Below are 22069 nucleotides of genomic sequence, written 5' to 3' on the forward strand. Positions count from 1 at the left end.
GCAATGGGAGGTAAGCATAAGTTGTTCATTACTCTTACCTCCATGTTGTCCTTTCCAATATTGCTCTCTGAAAACATTGCCAGCTGCTCAGGGGTACAGTTTGCTCAATTCTACTGACTTTTTCACTTTCTGCTTCCTGAATTTTAGTAAAATCTCACTCACTGACTACCTGTGTAATCACCAAAGGCTGAGACCAATGCGCTTTAGGAGGTGGTAATAATCAATATTACCCAACAGAGGCGTAACTAGAACCTTCAGGGCCCCGGTGCAAGAAACCATAAAGGGCCCTCCCCTTCAAGCCTGGGGCTTTTCCCACAGATCCCACTGGGGCCCTTTACTCTCGTTGCGGGGCCCTTTATTATGGTCCCGCAGCGGGACCCTTTCACAAGTTCTGTAGTGGGCCCCCCTTCACGCCATCTTGGGGCCTCTCCACGGTGGTGAAATGCCAGGGCCCGTTTGCAAGTGTGACCCTGGAAGTTCACCCACTGGTGTCAGTAGTTTTTATTTTTTGGTATTTTAATTGTATTATTTTTTATAATTTTATTTTATTTTTCTCCTGCAGCTACAGGAGGAAAAAGGAGGACAGTGATTTCTCTACATGATGCCACCGCCACCCCTCCTATCCAGGTGTACAGGGGAGCCGCTCAGGCCCCCTGGAGCATGGGGCCCAGTTGCAATTGCAACCCCTGCAACCCCTGTAGTTACACCCCTGTTACCCAATATAGCAAATAGTAAGAATTTTAATAGAATTAAACAGAACAATTGGAGTCTTTGGGCCACCATTTGTATTCAGAAAACAGTAGGGACCAAAAGCATGGAGCTTATGGTCAGTGCACAGTTTAAGCTGAGCTGCATCTTGGAAAAGGACAGAACAGAGGCAAATGTAAATAACATATTATGTGTACCGTCTGGTGGGGTAGTATCTGCATTCAGGGCCATCAGTCCAATATCATTGTTCTGGGAGGCAAAGTTATGAACTTCCAGAAACAGAAATAATAGTTGTGGGAACTTGTGGCTGCCTGCACTACTTAGTAACTTATTGACCTGGAACAGGACAAATCTGGCCAATTAAGTCTAAACAGTTTTAATTCCCCTCCTGTAGACCTTTTTTTCAGGTCAGTGACTGACTGGTTAGTAAAGGCAGGATTAGTCAAACCTGGAGCATGATACACAATACAGCAATGGGAGTTTCTACATTTTTAGAATTATAGCCTGCACCTTGGGTCCTCTACCTTGTATCCTTCTCTTCCCCATGGAGCAACCCTGCACCCATAAACAAAATGTACCGTATTTATCGGCGTATAACACACACAGGCATATCACACGTACCCTAATTTTAAGGGGGAAGTTTCAGTAAAAAAAAACCTTATATTTAAATAAAGAATTCTGAAGCAAAATAAGGGTCAGTGTCCATCAATGCAGCCTTATCAGTGCCCAGTTGCAGCCTCACCAGTGCCCATCAATGCAGCCTGATAAGTGCCCATCAATGCAGCCTCACCCTTGCAGCAAGATCAGTGCCAATCTGCAGCCTCACAATTGCAGCCAGATCAGTGCTCATCTGCAGCCTCATAAATGCAGCCAGATAAGTGCCAATCTGCAGCCAGATAAATGCAGCCAGATCAGTACCCATCTGCAACCTCATAAATGCAGGCAGATCAGTTTCAATCTGCAGCCTCATAAATGCAGCCAGATCAGTGTCCATCTGCAACCTCATAAATGCAGCCAGATCAGTGCTCATATGCAGCCTCATAATTGCAGCCAGATCTGTGTCCATCTGCAGTCTCATAAATGCAGCCAGATCCGTGCCCATCTGCAGTCTCATAAATGCAGCCAGATCCGTGCCCATCTGCAGCCTCATAAATGCAGCCAGATTCCTGCCCATCTGCAGTCTCATAAATGCAGCCAGATTCGTGCCCATCTGCAGTCTCATAAATGCAGCCAGATTCGTGCCCATCTGCAGTCTCATAAATGCAGCCAGATCAGTGTCCATCTGCAACCTCATAAATGCAGCCAGATTCGTGCCCATCTGCAGTCTCATAAATGCAGCCAGATCCGTGCCCATCTGCAGTCTCATAAATGCAGCCAGATCCGTGCCCATCTGCAGCCTCATAAATGCAGCCAGATTCCTGCCCATCTGCAGTCTCATAAATGCAGCCAGATTCGTGCCCATCTGCAGTCTCACGTCAGATTACATAGAGCACAGATCTGCTGTTTACTCAACGACCTCTTTAATACAAAGTCCTGCCTCTTGGCTCCTATGATAGACAGAACAGTGGTCCAATGACAGTCCAGGGGATGGGACTTTGTATTACAGAGGCCACCAAGTACACTCTATGTAATCTGACGGTGCTTGTCCCACCTCCTTTCCCTCCGAGGCAGCCAAATGAAAATGTTGGCATATAACACGCACCCACTATTGTGCCCCATTTTTTTCTGGTGGTGGAAAAGTCTTAGGTACTGCAGAGAGTGGTTCCATGTAATAACATTTCCTTGCTCTGTGAAGGATTTCTCCTGTGAGCCCAGAGTGCTTGAGCTTTGAAAGAAAGGCCTTGACAAAAAGAAGTCTGAATTGCTGGGCTTTAAATAACCAGAGGAGGTGCGAGGAGGTGCGATGTAGCTTTGCTGAACCAGATTGTCTTTGGGTGACATCAGGTATTTCATCTAGAGCAGCTTGCTAACACATTTTCATTTGGCCCAAGTAGTAACTGGACTTCAAAATGGTATTAAACCCAAAATCAAATATTTATTATATTGCAGCCTACCAATTCCTAGATGTTATGGCTGCATTTGTTTTCTTTTTTAGGCTTTCCTTCTTATATTTTCATCTGCTGATCTGGTCAGTAAGTCTGAACAAGCTGTCTTGCAGATGTAACAGTTAAAGGGATGAGACAAACCAACTGTTGCTGTAATTGCTTGTGTAAGTGCAGTGTAAGCTGGAGTTCTCCTTCAATTTTTTAGTGCTTAACATATAACACTCCCCATCCAGCCAGACTGGCAATGCTGCTGTCCAAATGTGTCCCCTGTGCTCTTTCATCCAGAGTAGAGGTACTTTATTACAAGAGGTGTGTTACTGGTCAGTTCACCATGTGAAAACAGAGGGGGGAAAAGCCTAGAAAACATAAACGAATGCAACCACCACATCTAAGGTTTGGTTATTTGCAAAATAATACATTATTGGTCTTGCTTTAAGGACAGCTCAGTATGATACCTAGACCCACATAAGGTATTTGCTCTTCTAAGAAGCAATGCAACTTGGTATGATTTCAACAGCTGAATGTCCAGGAAGGAAACATGATTTGCTAAAAACTAAAAAGAACAAAAGCCAAAAAGTTCAAGGAAACCTTATTTGCATTGGCATGTTACTCTATGTCCAACTTTTACACAACCCTATAAAATAAAATATTGTTTTACATATTTGTGACTATCCTGTAGATGAATCCAAAGAAGATTTTACCACATCATGTAAAAGGTACCTGCGCTTTGTTATTGGTGGAGGTCTTCTTCTGCTTTTGGTCCTCACAGTTCACCTACAAGCAAATAGGTAAAGTATCACTCGGGTCCTGAATTTCCAAAAATAAAAACGGAAAAAGCTCACATTAGAAATGTTTTTCTTTTAGAGGATAAATTGTACCAATGTAACAGTTTTGGAGAATAAACAAATGAATTTGCCTGATTCATAACTGGCCATGGGTCACTCTAAGCTGGAGCTTACTAAAAAGCAGCAATTCACTTGAGCAGCAAACTCAGTTCCCAGTTCACCTGGATTTTTTGTATATGCAATTACCCGTCTTTAAAAAAGAAGCCCAGACCCCAAGGAGGGGTGTCCCTATTGTGACAATTAGAAAAGTGTGATCATTCTTTATTAGGATACTTCAAATGATAGGTGTGTCTATGGAAACTTTTACTTATCTACATAGGGTATCTTGTGATAGTATTAATTAAACACACCTAGGTTTGCTTCAATCTTCAAAACATTTCACTGATTCATTAATTCTCAAAAGGACTTGGTTGAAAGGTTAACCACTTGCCGACCAGTCACGTTGACTGTACTGCGGCAAAGTGGCTCGATTCCGTCCAGCGACATAGACCTACGTCGCTGGACTCCTCCCCCTGTAGGCGGCGCTTGCGCGCCGCCGTAGGCGCGCTCCCGCTGTTTTCAGTCACAGCGGGAGTCGGGCCAGGGGAGGAGCGGCGGTGATCGCCGCTTCTCTTCCCCGATCGTTGGGGAATCGAGTTTGGAGATCCGCACGCTTGTGTAAACAGAGCGGGCGGATCTCCTAAGTCAGTGGTCCTCAACCCTGGCCTACAGGGCCCACTAACAGGCCAGGTTTTCAAGATAACTGAAATACATCCCAGGTGATATAATTTGCTGTTCAGTGATTGCAGTACTCTAGTCTGCATCATCTCCCCAAGGTAATACTTAAAATCTGGCCTCAAGAATGGGGGCTTGCTCACCGAACTGACTAGCAATTCGTGAAGCACCCAGAGTATGGGACTTTTAAGGTGAGTAAGGTTGGCACAGACAGATCAAACCATTGTGTAAAAACATTTTTATTTCAATGGACATAAAATTGTACAATTAAGTACAGTATGAAAATTAAATGCATATACAGTACATCAAAGAGATCATATCTCGCAAACACAAGAGGGATACAGAATCAGTGGGGTCCTACATGTTTTCGCCAACTAATTGGCTTCATCGGGGACCACATGGTATTTCACCTCTTATCAAAGTTCAACATGAAAATGTTGGGAGCAAACATTCAGCTGTATTGCACAGGATTCATAGGTCACAACTATTTGGCGCTGCAGTGCGGTGAACACACAGACAGGTTTCCCCGCCTGAGAGGCTGGGACGTTTTTTCTCTGCTAAATATCTGGATCAACGATATCTGCCAAATCGCTTTCAGTCTTGGTCCGATCCAGTATTGGCTGGCCTATCCTGACACCTCTTGCTCAGTGTCCCCCAGAGACCCCAAGGAAGGTCGAGTACCTCCTGGGTATATATGACCTATAGTGCAATACAGCTGAATGTTTGCTCCCAACATTTTCATGTTGAACTTTGATAAGAGGTGAAATACCATGTGGTCCCCGATGAAGCCAATTAGTTGGCGAAACATGTAGGACCCCACTGATTCTGTATCCCTCTTGTGTTTGCGAGATATGATCTCTTTGATGTACTGTATATGCATTTAATTTTCATACTGTACTTAATTGTACAATTTTATGTCCATTGAAATAAAAATGTTTTTACACAATGGTTTGATCTGTCTGTGCCAACCTTACTCACCTTAAAAGTCCCATACTCTGGGTGCTTCACGAATTGCTAGTCAGTTCGGTGAGCAAGCCCCCATTCTTGTGGTTCTAATATATTAGGGATGTGGTGATATCGGTTGGCCATTGGTACCTCTTTGCCTATCATCCAAAACTCTTTTTCTGGTTAAAATCTGGCCTGTTTGTGGGCCCTGAGGACCGGAGTTGAGGACCACTATCCTAAGTGACAAGGAGTGACAGATTGCAGTGTTCAGCATAGCTGAACATGCGATCTGTCCCTGTGTCACTCAGTCACCTCCCCCCACACACGTCAGTAAGCACCAGGCATACATTAACCCCTCCCTCTCTAATAAAGTTAACCCCTTCCCTGCCAATGTCATTTTTACAGTAACAGTGCATATTTATAGCACTGATTACTATAGAAATGTCACTGGTACCCCCAAAAGTGTCAAAAATGTCAGTCAAGGGTCCGATCTGTCAGCCGCAATGTCGCAGTCCCGCAAAGAAAATCGCAGATCGCCGACATTATGCGTTAAAAAAAACACCAAAAATGACAGAAATCTTTCCCTTAGTTAGTAAACGCAATAACTTTTGCGCAAACCAATCAAAATACGCTTATTGTGATTTTTTTTACCAAACATAGGTAGCAGAAAACAAATTGGCCAAAAATTTAAAAAAAAATTAGATTTTTACATTTTTTGGGGGGGAATTTCATATAAAAAAATGTTAAAAATATTGTTATTTTTTCAAAATAAACGATTTTTTTGTTAATAGCGCAAAAAGTAAAAATCGCACAGGTGATCAAATATCACCAAAATAAAGCTCTGTTTGTGGGGAAAAAAAGGACGTAAATTTCGTTTGGGTACGGCATCGCACGATTGCGCAATTGTCAGTTAAATTCGCACAGCGCCGAATCGCAAAAAGTGGCCTGGACGTAAGACAGCAAAATCCTCCGGTGGTAAAGTGGTTAAAATGTTTTCAGGAATGGCCAGCAAGTCGACTTGTGCTTTACCTGCTAGCATTAGATTTTAATTAGTAAAATATTGTATAAGAAAGTGCTCTTTTATCTAGCAGAGTTTATCTCAATGTGTCAGTCCACCCAGCAAAGATACTTTAGTTATAGGTAGAGCCTGGCCTACCGAGTGAGCCCTTGACTATATAGAGGTGCATCTCATAAAATTAGAATATCATCAAAAAGTTTGTTTATTTTAGTAATTAAATTCAAATGTGAAGCTCATATATTTTTATAGATGCGTTACACACGGAGTGATATATTTCAAGCATTTCTTTCTTTTAATTTTGATGACTATGGCTTACAGCTAGTGAAAACCCAAAATTCAGTATCTCAGAAAATTTAAATATTACATAAAACCAATGAATTACTGCATCAATGCGGTGTGGCATGGAGATCAGCCTGTGGCATTGCTTGCTGAGGTGTTATGGAAGTCCAAGTTGCTTTGATAGCAGCCTTTAGCTTGTCTGCATTGTAGGGTCTGGTGTCTCTCATCTTCCTCTTGACAATACCCCACAGATTCTCTATTGGGTTTAGGTCAGGGGAGTTTGCTAGCCAATCAAGCACAGTGCTACCATGATCATAAAACCAGGTATTGGTACTTTTGGCAGTGTGGGCAGGTCAACAGAGGGAAGCATGAAGTGCTCTAGAATTTCCTGGTAGATACCAAATATGATAAACATTGATTTCCATGCCAATATGTTGCAATAAAAATTCTGCTCCCTCAAAGACAATAAATTCTGCTCTCTCAAAGACAGCAGGAAAGGCTGATTCAAAAGCCTGTGTAAAGAGGCCACCAAGAAAGCAAGAAAAAGAGCGACAGGCCTAATTGGGGCCCAGAAGTCATGGAAATTATCCTAAATATATGCACTGTGACTGTACTAATGACACTGGCAGGGAAGGGGTTAACACCAGGGGTGATCAAAGTGTTAACTGTGTCCCTAGGGAAAGCTTTCTAACTGTGTGGGGGATGGACTCACTGGATGCATACAGAGATCCATGTTCCTGCTTAGCAGGAACGCAAGATCACTGTATTCATCCCTGACAGAACGGTGCTGATTGGCTCCCCTGTAGACCCCTCTGGCACAGGTACGTTGTTTCATGCAATAGAGCCAACCTGCTGCAGTATATATACTGTGGCTGGTCGGTAAGTGGTTAATAAATATACCAAATATGGTTTTACACTATGTGGAGGCTATTTTTTGTTTTCATGACCCATCGGAATGCACAAAACAGTAGTAGCAATCCTCTACTATCATGAGGTGGTAATGTGAGACCCTCTGAACGGCTTCCGAATTCAATATTTGGAGTAAATGTGCCATGTTGACTCAGTACTACGCTATCTGAGTCCATACAGTATGTTCTGGTAAGCACATACGTACGTACCCGGTTTTGGTGGTGGATATTCACGTACGGGTGTTTTTATGGATTGTCACCAATGCCATCTATAGTCACTTCTGCTGCACTGGAGCTTTTTACTTTAGACTTTTTGAATTATAAATTGATTTTTTTTTTAGAATATTATGTTATATTTTTTTGCACTTTATTGATTTAAATTATAGTATATATTTCTGTGACTTTTTCCACATATAGTCCTTTAACCACTTAAGCCCCGGAAGATTTTACCCCCATTCCGACCAGGGGGTATTTTGCGATCCGGCACTGCGTGACTTTAACAGACAATTGCGCGGTCGTGCGACGCTGTACCTAAACGAATTTGGCGTCCTTTTTTTCCCACAAACAGAGCTTTCTTTTGGTGGTATTTGATCACCTGTGCGATTTTTTGATCACGCGCTATAAACAAAAAAAGAGCGTCAATTTTGCAAAAATAGCAATATTTTTCACATTTTGTTTATATGAAATGAAATGAAAATGTAAAAATCAAAATTTTTTAACATTTTCGGCCAATTTGTTTTATGCTACCTATGTTTGGTAAAAAAAATCGCAAAAAGCGTATTTTGATTGGTTTGCGCAAAAGTTATCGCGTTTACTAACAAAGGGAAAGATTTTTGTCATTTTTGTTGTTTTTTTTAACGCGTAATGGCGGCGATCTGCGATTTTTTTTGCGGTACTGCGACATTGCGGCGGACAGATCGGACCCTTGACTGACATTTTTGACACTTTTGGGGGTACCAGTGACATTTCTATAGTAATCAGTGCTATAAATATGCACTGTTACTGTAAAAATGACATTGGCAGGGAAGGGGTTAACTTTATTAGAGAGGGAGGGGTTAATGTATGCCTGGTGCTTACTGACGTGTGTGGGGGGAGGTGACTGAGTTAACTTTATTTGGGAGGGAGGGGCTGTGTGTGTCCCTAGGGGCGTGCTTTCTACTGTGATTGGCTGTGGCTTCAGCTGTAAGGACACTGATCAACGGATCTACATAGTAGATCCATGTGATTAGTGTCTTTACAGCGAGGAGAATGACAGGTCGCTTGTTTACACAAGCTGCCTGACATTCTCCCTCTCCCCCGCCGATCGCCGAGTGACCGGCGGACATCGGGTCTGCTGGTCACACGCGCGGGGGGGTCCGTGACCACGCGGGAGCGGGAGCGCGCCTCCGGCGGCGCACGCTCGCTCCCTAGACCCTCACAAGCAAGCAACGTAGCCCTACGTTAGTTTGCCTGTGAGGGGCTGACCGCCGACGTAGATAGTCGTGCGGCAGTTGGCAAGTGGTAAAGTATTACACTTTTGTATATCATATTGGTTCATATATGTTTTCGTGAGATTATTAATTCATTTAAAACTTTTCAAGCGCTGTAAACTTTTTTGATTTTAATCTGCATGCTAGGAGACAATTTAAAATACACTTGTTCAGTATTGAACTCCAAGTACAATTCTCGTCCAACATGAGTGCCTGACCTTTCACATAAAAATGTTTAAGCACTGCACTTTTTTATATATAATATAATGTGGATGTGCAAGTTCAGGGTGGAGATACTTGACTGGCCTGCACCTCAACCTGATAGAACACCTTTGGTATGAATAAGAGCGGAGACTGCGAGCTCCTTCTTGTCCAACATCATTGAAAATACAAAGCAAAAGAAGGGCGCACCAGCCTAGCGCATTATCCTCAGCAAGTTTATTTGGATAAAATTGTTTAAAATCAAATACTCACAAACAAACATGAAGTTCAGGCACATCAATTCCATACACCTGCCTCCTACCAGAGGATCAACGTCTTTACTGGAAGCAGGGGGCTGACGCGTTTCGAGGCCGTGCCTCTTCCTCAGAGCCTGGAGGCCATGGTCAAGTCCATAGTTTAAATATAGTATGAAAGGCCAGGCCTCCACATGACCCCTGGGGGATGTGGGAGGAGATATCGCCCAAATGGGCGTGACTACACAGCTAATTACCCAAAAACTGTTGCAAGTCACAATTGTAAATACATTTCGATTGGCTAGCCCCACGCGACCATTTATTCCATTGGTGAGCTGTCCAAAAAACTTCCCAGCCCATCGTGGACTCCATTTCGCATATCATACATGTCAAAATGTTAGATTAAAGCTAATGTGGTAAACTGACCTGTGCATGTCTTGGTCCTAAACCAAATAGAGCATCACATTCTCCAAGCAGTTACAGAGGGACAATCCGGCGCCTAGTGGGAAACGAGCCATTGCTTGTGCACATCCAAAGAGATGTGCATACACATACTCTTTGTAAGTAGATGGCGTGTGAAGTTACCATCATGATACACTGCGGACCGTTAGTGGTTTGCTGTGATAAGCTGAAACTATCGAGTGTAGGTCGATAATCAAGTATCTCATACTGGGCATATTGGGCATATTACCTGGTGGTCTAATGGTGTTCACTGTAGGCCTGGCTATCAGGATATTCCAGATAGTATGCTATATAGGCAGGGCGGCGGTGGAACGCACGCCGCTCATCCCGGAACTAGCGCGCGCACCACCACATAACGTCACTTCCGCCCATCCAGGCCGTGACGACTTCCGACTTCCGTATACATTAGCGGCGGAACAGCGGTGGAACGCACGCCGCTCGTCCCGGAACTGGCGTGCGCACCACCGCATAACGTCACTTTGTAACGCTCCTTGCGTTTCTTATAAGGTGTGGATTTTCAGCTGCAGAAGTAGTTCCACGTCAGTAGTCATGTAGGAGATATGCTGAGATACCAATCCCAACCTCAATGACTCATCATGTATGGAAGGTCTTATTTCAGCCAGTAAATACACACAGTAATTAAGCTGGTTCCTAGTGTGACTTTATATACATGTGGTAAGACAATGATAAAGGTCTTAGGGATAGGTTTGAGTGGACGTGGTAGGTGACAGACACTTGAGGTGAGACAGTGCAGATGGATGCAGGAAGGGTTAGCGATCATGTATGATAACAGATGACAGAGTAGCAGGTGCATACAGGAGAGATCAACCCAGTGCAGGAAATAGTAGCAGTAGCCTCAAGAGCTAGCAATCTAGTTATGCAGATGTAAAAGACAGTCCTTGCTATGCAGAGCTAAATAGTGTAAGCCTAGTACAAGTCTATAGAGATTTCCCCTGTGGGGTACTTAGCACTAATAGCGATAGCCGAAGGATCGCTCAGGAGATGCGGATGATCCAGTAGCAGGATGCAGGGATCAACGCAGCGAGGTTCGTCAGCGAGGAGAGCTTGCAAGCATGGAAGCTTCAAGCAAGATTAGTATCCAGGTACTGGTGTTTGAACGAACACATGTGAGTGAGAACCGACGCCCTAAATAGCCATCTAGTCCGGCGCTGGGTGATGACAGCTTCAGCCTTAAAGGGAAACACACCTATATGTGTTTCTTCTGTCTAGGTAGATGGAAATCACCCGGAATAAATGTGATAGGAGGCACTGAGAGTGCCAGAACCTTACATTACCCCCCCCCCGTAAGGCCGGCTCCGGAAGGCCTCTAAGGCTGGTTGTTGATATAAGAATCACATGAGACTGGTTGCCGATGCGAAAATCGGAAGGAAAGAAAAAAAAAAAATTTCTCTTTTTTTTTTTTTTGTCGCCGATATGAGAATCGGAATGAGACTGGTCTCCGATGCGAGAATCGGATAAGACTGGTTGCCGATATGAAAATCGGGAAGAAAAAAAAAATTGGTTGCCGATATGAGAATCGGATAAAACTGGTTGCCGATACGAGAATCGGATAAGACTGGTCTCCGATATGAAAATCGGAAAAAAAAAAATGGTTGCCGATATGAGAATCGGATCAGGTTGGTAACCGATCTGAGAATCGGATCCCTTGTTGCCGATATGAAAATCGGATCAGGTTGGTAGCCGATGAGAATCGGATCACTTGTTGTTAGGGTGTCTGCTACATGGACCCCTCACTAGAATCGGACGCATAACCATCCGAAGTAATCCTAGTAGACCTAGCAACCAATGCTTCTTCAAACATCCTCAGATCCTTCCTACATACCACTGTGCCATTAGAAGCACGTACGCAGTCAGGTGCAAGAATCTCTGTATTTTCATCGGAAGCCAGAAATGTGCTTGCAAAAATAGGAGTATCCTCAGGAGGTGGTACAGGAGGGTTTTTTGAACGTGGTATAAAGTTCACTGGAGTTGAAGGAATATCTATTCCAATATTTGTTAATTTCTGGGTGTCCTTCACTGATATAGAACGGGGACAGGGCTGGCAACAGCCTTGATAATTTCCAGGCTGTTTTTCAGGGAAGACCCTTCGGATTCGCCTGGCCTCCATTGGGAGAGCCTTAGGCCTATGGGGTCTGGTTGGGCAGAATGTAATGAAATGTCCCCCTTCACCACAATAAAAACAAAGGCCACAGATTCTCCTGTGATCTCTTTTTTCTTGTGAGGACAACCTAGCATGTATGGCACCAATCTCCATAGGCTCCTCATCCATCTCTGTAGGATCAGGGTCCAAATGGGATGTGTCAGAGTGACAAGGTCGACTGTTTGAGGCAGGCTCGGACCATGACCAGGCAGGATCACCATATCTACTAGGTCTCCTTTTTTCCTTAGGTAGCCAGGGTCTGTGGTTACCTGGAGCGGGTTTAGGAGTGGGGTCAATAGCTGAATTCTGAGAAGAACTGGATAATGGCATTTCCATTTTTTCAGACTTCCTTTCTCGTAGTCTTCTATCTATGGTGATACTGAGTTGTATCAATGTATCCAGGGTTTTTGGCATCTCTGCTCGGGCGAGCTCGTCCTTGACGGCTTCTGATAGGCCAAGCCTAAATTGGGTTTTCAGAGATGCATCATTCCATCCTGAATCAAGGGTCCATCTCTTGAATTCTGCGACAAAGTCTTCTACAGGCCTTTTTCCTTATATTCTATACTGGGAAAGGTATCCCAAAGAGTGAAACCCACAGCTGGAACCTGAGGTGTACAGGTAGGTGCTGGGGTAAGAGGACATGAGAAAGAAGGAAAGTATAAAGGAGAAAGGGAAGGGGAAAAAAAAGAAAAATGAAAAGAAAAGGGAAAAAGGGGGAAAGGTAGAAAGGAAGGGGGGGAAAAGGGAAAAGAAAAAGGGGAAAGGAAAATAAAAATAAAGAGAGCAGAAAAAGGGGATGGGGGAAGGGAAACAAAAAATGGGGGGGGGGGGGGGAAAGGGAAAGAAAGAGAAAAGGGTGGGGAACTAGGGAAAAAGAAGAAGGAAAGAGGAAGGGAAAAGCAAATGGAAATGCGAAAAAATGGGAGGGCTGGTGGGACTTTAAAGGTACCAGGTAGTTCAAAATAATAAGTACATAGTTTAAAAACTGGAAATATTTATTGACATAACATCTTTAAAATTCAAGACAAAAAATACAACATAGATACAAATAATTTGACATATACAAGAAGAGCAATGTGTTGAACATAAGGCAATAATGATAATGAAGATAAATAGGTCCAATGATGAGCATTAAACCAATCCCGACATGTTTCGCGGGCAATGGTGCACCGCTTCTTCAGGGGAATAAGAATGTATCAATGTACAGTGCCTGTATGATACAGTGACAACAAACAATTATTATTAGTTCAAATGCATATATGTCTAACAATAAGAGCAAAAAATGCATGCTAGTATGGAACATCAAAGGACATTCAGGGCCGTCACCATAGAGAGATCCACCACCAAACCAATTGGATAGAGAGCTCCCCAGAAAATACGTCTCACCCGCGGATGTGGAGGGGCATAGGGGGTGGGATAGAGATGTAAGTGTGGTAAACTAAGGAAGTTTTCACCGCCCGGTAAACAAGAAAGAAAAACCTGTTTGTAGGTCTAACATATATACCTTATTCAGTGTCTGGAATAGACACGTTTGTATAGTCAAAAATGATAAAGGTTAAGGGCAGGAGGTGTCAAACATGGCGGCCAAGTTGGAGAAATATCCAGCGGGGTAATGATCTGGAGAGATGGAAATCAAACAAGTAGTGCATCTATGATCCAAAGTGCTGTATATTATATCTCTGTTAAGTGATAAAAAGCCACGGAGGGGCTTTACCTGCAAAGATGGAGGATAAGTCCTTCTTGGTAAAGATAGGTAACTAGGGATATGAATAAAGCCCAAGTATGAGCTGTTGCACTTGTATTACTTAGTCAGAGGGGTGAGGCCAGCCATCACAGACATCTAAATAGCATATGGAGAGATCAACGTATTGTAAGGTGAAAGGAGAACCCATCTATCTTCTGACAACAGGTACGTCAATATGGTTCTGAGTATCTTACCCGCGTGGGACCGCCATGTCCGCACACACCAGTTCCTGAGTGACTGAATGAGACGCTTGTTCCCCCTGTTATGGCCCTCAACCCGACGCCACGCCGCGCATGACGTCACGCGTAACGTGGGCGGGTCAGGTCCTCAACTGCGCGCGCATCCGAAGAGGCGCATGCGTAGTGTCGCTCAGACCGGGCCGCAAAGGACAGCCCGGAAGGCGGCCACAACAACGCCGGGCGGACAAATAAACATCCGGCCAGCGGTGTGTGAGAGGACCACACATCCGCTGAGACGTCTGGAGAACACGCCACCCAGTGGCAGGAGGAGGAACCACACACATGGATAGTGCCCAGGATGTACTTCGATCGCCAAAAGAATTATAGCATGCATGTAAACAAATATGACAATGGACATGATAAGGAGATAAAGTAATGGCAAAAAAACACCTATTAATTTTTATGTAAAATATACCGTTATAATCCTCAAAGTAAATGGTTATTATAAAGGAAACTTATAGGAAACAATAAGTTCCCCATAGTTTCTACAAAGGATACCATGTTATGGAGAACTGAAATCCTCCAGCACACGGGGAATTTTGACATCATAAAAAATAAAACATATCAAAATATTAAGTATTGACTGCTACAGCGATTGGAGATGTAAAATCCCAGAGAGATGTCAACTCGAAAAATGAGTATATAATGTTTTCAATAATGAGAATAATTGGCAGACTCACCATTCTCCAGAGTCCCATCAGCGGTGCCACAGGGGGATGGTCCAGAGATGAATTGTGGGCAAAAAGGGGGCAGAGACGTTCAGCAACTAACATCGACCGGGTTCAAGAGCAATCCAAAAATATATATAGAATGTATATGAAAAAAGGGGGGGAGAAACGAAGGAAGGAATAGACCAATGGGGAAAAGACCGCTTTAACCCAAGAAAGGTTTGTAAGTCAAGACCTCATTGATCCCAGGAGGTATGGTAGCCTCCAGGGACTCTATCCAATACGATTCCCTTTGTAAAACCCGTTTGTCCCAGTTTCCCCCTCGGGGATCCTGGGGGATCACTTCCAAAGCAAAAAACGAGACCATGGAGTTATCATACTTATGACAAAAAGCTATGTGACGTGTGACACTTGTTTGTATTGTACCTCCCTCAGAGTGGTAGATATGATCCCCTATACGCTTGCTCAATTTCCGAATGGTCTTGCCGACATAGAATGCCCCACAGCAACAACTCATGAGGTATATAACCCCCTGAGTGTTGCAGTCGGCATGATGTCTGGACTGAAACCACTTTCCACTGGGCAAACGAATACCCGTACCGACCCTAATCCAAGGACATTTATCACAAGAGCCACAGCGGTATGTACCCTTTGGGAGACCCATCTTGGTGGATTCTTTTGTATAGTGACTTTTGGTTAAACAGTCTCTAAGGGACATTGATCGTCTAAACACCAGACTGGGTCTGGCACTTAGATATTTGTGAAGAGTAAAGTCTTGAGTAAGAATCGGCCAGTGGCGCTTAAGGATCTTTCGCAGAACATCATCGTGAGCAGAGTATGTGGTAATAAATCTGACACTTTTATCATCTTTTTTGGAGGTAGTTTTGTAAAGCAAATCAGCTCTCGAATAAGTGATGGCTCTACTGGCCGATTCTTACTCAAGACTTTACTCTTCACAAATATCTAAGTGCCAGACCCAGTCTGGTGTTTAGACGATCAATGTCCCTTAGAGACTGTTTAACCAAAAGTCACTATACAAAAGAATCCACCAAGATGGGTCTCCCAAAGGGTACATACCGCTGTGGCTCTTGTGATAAATGTCCTTGGATTAGGGTCGGTACGGGTATTCGTTTGCCCAGTGGAAAGTGGTTTCAGTCCAGACATCATGCCGACTGCAACACTCAGGGGGTTATATACCTCATGAGTTGTTGCTGTGGGGCATTCTATGTCGGCAAGACCATTCGGAAATTGAGCAAGCGTATAGGGGATCATATCTACCACTCTGAGGGAGGTACAATACAAACAAGTGTCACACGTCACATAGCTTTTTGTCATAAGTATGATAACTCCATGGTCTCGTTTTTTGCTTTGGAAGTGATCCCCCAGGATCCCCGAGGGGGAAACTGGGACAAACGGGTTTTACAAAGGGAATCGTATTGGATAGAGTCCCTGGAGGCTACCATACCTCCTGGGATCAATGAGGTCTTGACTTACAAACCTTTCTTGGGTTAAAGCGGTCTTTTCCCCATTGGTCTATTCCTTCCTTCGTTTCTCCCCCCCTTTTTTCATATACATTCTATATATATTTTTGGATTGCTCTTGAACCCGGTCGATGTTAGTTGCTGAACGTCTCTGCCCCCTTTTTGCCCACAATTCATCTCTGGACCATCCCCCTGTGGCACCGCTGATGGGACTCTGGAGAATGGTGAGTCTGCCAATTATTCTCATTATTGAAAACATTATATACTCATTTTTCGAGTTGACATCTCTCTGGGATTTTACATCTCCAATCGCTGTAGCAGTCAATACTTAATATTTTGATATGTTTTATTTTTTATGATGTCAAAATTCCCCGTGTGCTGGAGGATTTCAGTTCTCCATAACATGGTATCCTTTGTAGAAACTATGGGGAACTTATTGTTTCCTATAAGTTTCCTTTATAATAACCATTTACTTTGAGGATTATAACGGTATATTTTACATAAAAATTAATAGGTGTTTTTTTGCCATTACTTTATCTCCTTATCATGTCCATTGTCATATTTGTTTACATGCATGCTATAATTCTTTTGGCGATCGAAGTACATCCTGGGCACTATCCATGTGTGTGGTTCCTCCTCCTGCCACTGGGTGGCGTGTTCTCCAGACGTCTCAGCGGATGTGTGGTCCTCTCACACACCGCTGGCCGGATGTTTATTTGTCCGCCCGGCGTTGTTGTGGCCGCCTTCCGGGCTGTCCTTTGCGGCCCGGTCTGAGCGACACTACGCATGCGCCTCTTCGGATGCGCGCGCAGTTGAGGACCTGACCCGCCCACGTTACGCGTGACGTCATGCGCGGCGTGGCGTCGGGTTGAGGGCCATAACAGGGGGAACAAGCGTCTCATTCAGTCACTCAGGAACTGGTGTGTGCGGACATGGCGGTCCCACGCGGGTAAGATACTCAGAACCATATTGACGTACCTGTTGTCAGAAGATAGATGGGTTCTCCTTTCACCTTACAATACGTTGATCTCTCCATATGCTATTTAGATGTCTGTGATGGCTGGCCTCACCCCTCTGACTAAGTAATACAAGTGCAACAGCTCATACTTGGGCTTTATTCATATCCCTAGTTACCTATCTTTACCAAGAAGGACTTATCCTCCATCTTTGCAGGTAAAGCCCCTCCGTGGCTTTTTATCACTTAACAGAGATATAATATACAGCACTTTGGATCATAGATGCACTACTTGTTTGATTTCCATCTCTCCAGATCATTACCCCGCTGGATATTTCTCCAACTTGGCCGCCATGTTTGACACCTCCTGCCCTTAACCTTTATCATTTTTGACTATACAAACGTGTCTATTCCAGACACTGAATAAGGTATATATGTTAGACCTACAAACAGGTTTTTCTTTCTTGTTTACCGGGCGGTGAAAACTTCCTTAGTTTACCACACTTACATCTCTATCCCACCCCCTATGCCCCTCCACATCCGCGGGTGAGACGTATTTTCTGGGGAGCTCTCTATCCAATTGGTTTGGTGGTGGATCTCTCTATGGTGACGGCCCTGAATGTCCTTTGATGTTCCATACTAGCATGCATTTTTTGCTCTTATTGTTAGACATATATGCATTTGAACTAATAATAATTGTTTGTTGTCACTGTATCATACAGGCACTGTACATTGATACATTCTTATTCCCCTGAAGAAGCGGTGCACCATTGCCCGCGAAACATGTCGGGATTGGTTTAATGCTCATCATTGGACCTATTTATCTTCATTATCATTATTGCCTTATGTTCAACACATTGCTCTTCTTGTATATGTCAAATTATTTGTATCTATGTTGTATTTTTTGTCTTGAATTTTAAAGATGTTATGTCAATAAATATTTCCAGTTTTTAAACTATGTACTTATTATTTTGAACTACCTGGTACCTTTAAAGTCCCACCAGCCCTCCCATTTTTTCGCATTTCCATTTGCTTTTCCCTTCCTCTTTCCTTCTTCTTTTTCCCTAGTTCCCCACCCTTTTCTCTTTCTTTCCCTTTCCCCCCCCCCCCCCCCCATTTTTTGTTTCCCTTCCCCCATCCCCTTTTTCTGCTCTCTTTATTTTTATTTTCCTTTCCCCTTTTTCTTTTCCCTTTTCCCCCCCTTCCTTTCTACCTTTCCCCCTTTTTCCCTTTTCTTTTCATTTTTCTTTTTTTTCCCCTTCCCTTTCTCCTTTATACTTTCCTTCTTTCTCATGTCCTCTTACCCCAGCACCTACCTGTACACCTCAGGTTCCAGCTGTGGGTTTCACTCTTTGGGATACCTTTCCCAGTATAGAATATATACAGATTAGGGATGTGGTACCTTTTGTTTATAAACTCTATAAAACAAACACACTTTTTCAAGGCCTTTTTCCTTGTTTCAAGGATCTTAACTGAAGATCGGCAGTACTCTGCCTATTGGGGTCATGATATAGGCTAGTGAGCTCTGCCAGGAACAAGGCATAGGAGTTGAGAAGCTGGTCGTTTTTTTCAAAAAGAGAATCTGCCCAGGCTCGAGGATCGCCTGATAGGTAAGAAATAATAGTACAAACCTTAATGTGATCAGTAAGGTAGGTACGAGGTTTTAGCAAAAAAAGTAACTCACATGCGTTTTTAAATTCGCGAATTTTTTTGCGATCGCCTGTAAATACCAAAGGGGGATTTATCGTGGGTTCAGGAGACTGTGCAGAGGTAAGTTGTGTCAGTCTAATTACCTGCTGCGACAGAGCCTGATTGTCGTTTTTCAATTCAGCAAGTGCGTGTATTAACGCAGATACCTGCTGTTTTAATTGTGTCACCTGAGTGGCTACTTCTGCTGAATCCATTTTTTGGGTTCGTTCAATCTGTAACGCTCCTTGCGTTTCTTATAAGGTGTGGATTTTCAGCTGCAGAAGTAGTTCCACGTCAGTAGTCATGTAGGAGATATGCTGAGATACCATTCCCAACCTCAATGACTCATCATGTATGGAAGGTCTTATTTCAGCCAGTAAATACACACAGTAATTAAGCTGGTTCCTAGTGTGACTTTATATACATGTGGTAAGACAATAATAAAGGTCTTAGGGATAGGTTTGAGTGGAAGTGGTAGGTGACAGACACTTGAGGTGAGACAGTGCAGATGGATGCAGGAAGGGTTAGCGATCATGTATGATAACAGATGACAGAGTAGCAGGTGCATACAGGAGAGATCAACCCAGTGCAGGAAATAGTAGCAGTAGCCTCAAGAGCTAGCAATCTAGTTATGCAGATGTAAAAGACAGTCCTTGCTATGCAGAGCTAAATAGTGTAAGCCTAGTACAAGTCTATAGAGATTTCCCCTGTGAGGTACTTAGCACTAATAGCGATAGCCGAAGGATCGCTCAGGAGATGCGGATGATCCAGTAGCAGGATGCAGGGATCAGCGCAGCGAGGTTCGTCAGCGAGGAGAGCTTGCAAGCATGGAAGCTTCAAGCAAGATTAGTATCCAGGTACTGGTGTTTGAACGAACACATGTGAGTGAGAACCGACGCCCTAAATAGCCATCTAGTCCGGCGCTGGGTGATGACAGCTTCAGCCTTAAAGGGAAACACACCTATATGTGTTTCTTCTGTCTAGGTGGATGGAAATCACCCGGAATAAATGTGATAGGAGGCACTGAGAGTGCCAGAACCTTACACACTTCCGCCCATCCAGGCAATGTCAACTTCCACCCCCGGCAAGCTGTTCCTATAGTAACCGCAAAGGGGAGGACGCATGTGTGCCCCGCTGATCCATCATGTGCACTGTACCATACGGACCATATCTAGGGGAACTATATTTAAATGCACCATGCAGAATTCACTCTGGTGGGAATTAGTTGGAAAGCTCACCAAAATTGGAAAATGGTGGTCGCACATATTTGTAATAGCAGTTTATAACATCAGATAAAATAACCTGAACCAGTAAAGTTAAAATTAACATTAGCATTAATAATATCAAATGATGGGTAAAATAATGTGACTTGCTAAGCCAAAATAAGAATCACATATATAAGAATAGATAAATAGATAAAAAATTGTTCAATATCCAATTAAATCATACAACTATGGATAAAAAAATATATATAATTATGTATACTATATATATATATATATAGATACACACACTTATATGTCCAACATCATTGCCTGGCCTCACTAATGCTCATCTGGAAGAATGGTCAAACATTCCCATAGACACACTCCTAAACCTTTTGGACAGCCTTCCCAGAAGAGGTAAAGCTGCTATAGAAGCAAAGTGTGGGCCAACTCAATATTGAACCCTACGGACTAAGACTGAGATGCCATTAAAGTATTGTAAAGTGCTGCGTAAACTGCTGGCGCTATAGAAATCCTTAATAATAATAATAATAATAATGTAAAGGCAGGAGTCCCAATACTTTTGGCAATATAGTGTATATTCAAAATCCTGGTCCTGGAGAAGAGGAATGTCACAAAACATGTTGATGCAGGTTTATGATAAGGCATTGTATCTTTTGGTGTGTTATAAAGACCCCAATCTTGGGGTTTTTTTATGAGTATATTTTGCTGTTGTTATCCATGATATGAATTAATAAATTATATATAAATTATATAATAAATTATATATTAAAAACACAAAATTTTACAAAAATATACAATTTTTACAAAGTTTCTGGAGACAGTATTCTTGATGACATTATTCGGTCTCCTATTTCCATACTTTTTGCTTACTTTTTCTTGTTGAAAAATAAACAAAATCTAATTTTATATTTCAGATAAAAAAGCTCAAGATGTCAAGCACCAAGACAGAGATTCAGTAAAATCTTATTTGCATGTGAATACATTTGAAAATACTTGACCAGCTAACATCATATTTTTATACTAAAATGCTAGAATTAGTGATATCTTTTATAGACTGAATTCCAAACCTAAACTCTTCCCATGTGCATGGCACCCTCCAGTGTCTAAATTCACGGTGTGCTGGTAATATTTCCAGTGGGGGTCAAAAAATAAAAGCAAATTTGTTAAGTGGACAGAGGCTGGACCCTCTGTCAGGTTTTTTGTACAATGGAACTTTTCTTTAAACAAAAACCTTACAAAAGCTTCCTTCTCCATTGTAGCCAAAAATTGAAAAGTTTCTCTGGAGTTGGGTTTTACAGCTGAGCAGTAACAAACAGTTATGGCTTTTGCATATTTTATAATTTACGCTCTTGAACGAGTTGTGTTGTGTGAGTTTATGAAAGCATGGCTTATACCTGTGTACAGCCATTCTTTGCTACGCTGCAGTTGACTCCCCCAGGTATGGAAACATGCACCGAATTTATGCCAGATATCCCATAGCATCTGTGTGCACAATGCATATGAATTACATTATTTTAAACACAAGGCAGTGTAAAATTAATCTTGTAAAAACTCATCAGTTGAACACTAACCAGTAATCATTTTTTTGTTTTTCATTTGTCTTGTTTTTTTTAGGATGGGATTGTATATGCACATTTGGATATGAGCCGTCTCACTCCAGGGAGAAAGCGGCAGAGATAGCACAATTTTGCATCTTCAGTGTTAAAAGTGCTCAGTTTTGCAATTAACAAGCATTGCAAAAAGTGCTTTCTCAAGAAAATGGAAGGATTTTGTTTGCTGTATGTGCACTTTGCATATCACCATTGCACCTTACTATATAATAAGCCTTTGTTTTTTGAATATGCCAAATTTAAAATGTAAAACTTTTTTAAATTTCAAATGTTAAACATAAATAAAAAACAAATAAATTGGAACCAAACTTAATCTGCATGTTAGGAGACAATTTAAAATACACTTGTTCAGTATTGAACTCCAAGTACAATTGCACTGACAAATCCCTAGTCACTTAAGCCCCGGAAGATTTTACCCCCTTCCTGACCAGGGCCTATTTTGCGA

The 22069-nt window shown here is 42.7% G+C and overlaps 1 pseudogene across 1 annotated transcript in view; it reads left to right on the plus strand.

Annotated features, from left to right (window-relative positions):
* The window catches only part of LOC309569327, a 37301-nt pseudogene extending 15588 nt beyond the window's left edge, over nucleotides 1-21713 (plus strand). Inside the window, exons 4-6 of the transcript in view lie at nucleotides 3433-3541; nucleotides 20929-20969; nucleotides 21629-21713. The product of the transcript in view is annotated as an uncharacterized misc_RNA (transcript). The remainder of the gene's footprint in view (nucleotides 1-3432; nucleotides 3542-20928; nucleotides 20970-21628) is intronic.
* The last annotated feature ends 356 nt before the right edge of the window (nucleotides 21714-22069 follow it).

This window comes from Pelophylax lessonae (assembly GCF_965119305.1).
Source record: "Pelophylax lessonae genome assembly, chromosome: 13".
Taxonomy (NCBI): Eukaryota; Metazoa; Chordata; class Amphibia; order Anura; family Ranidae; genus Pelophylax; species Pelophylax lessonae.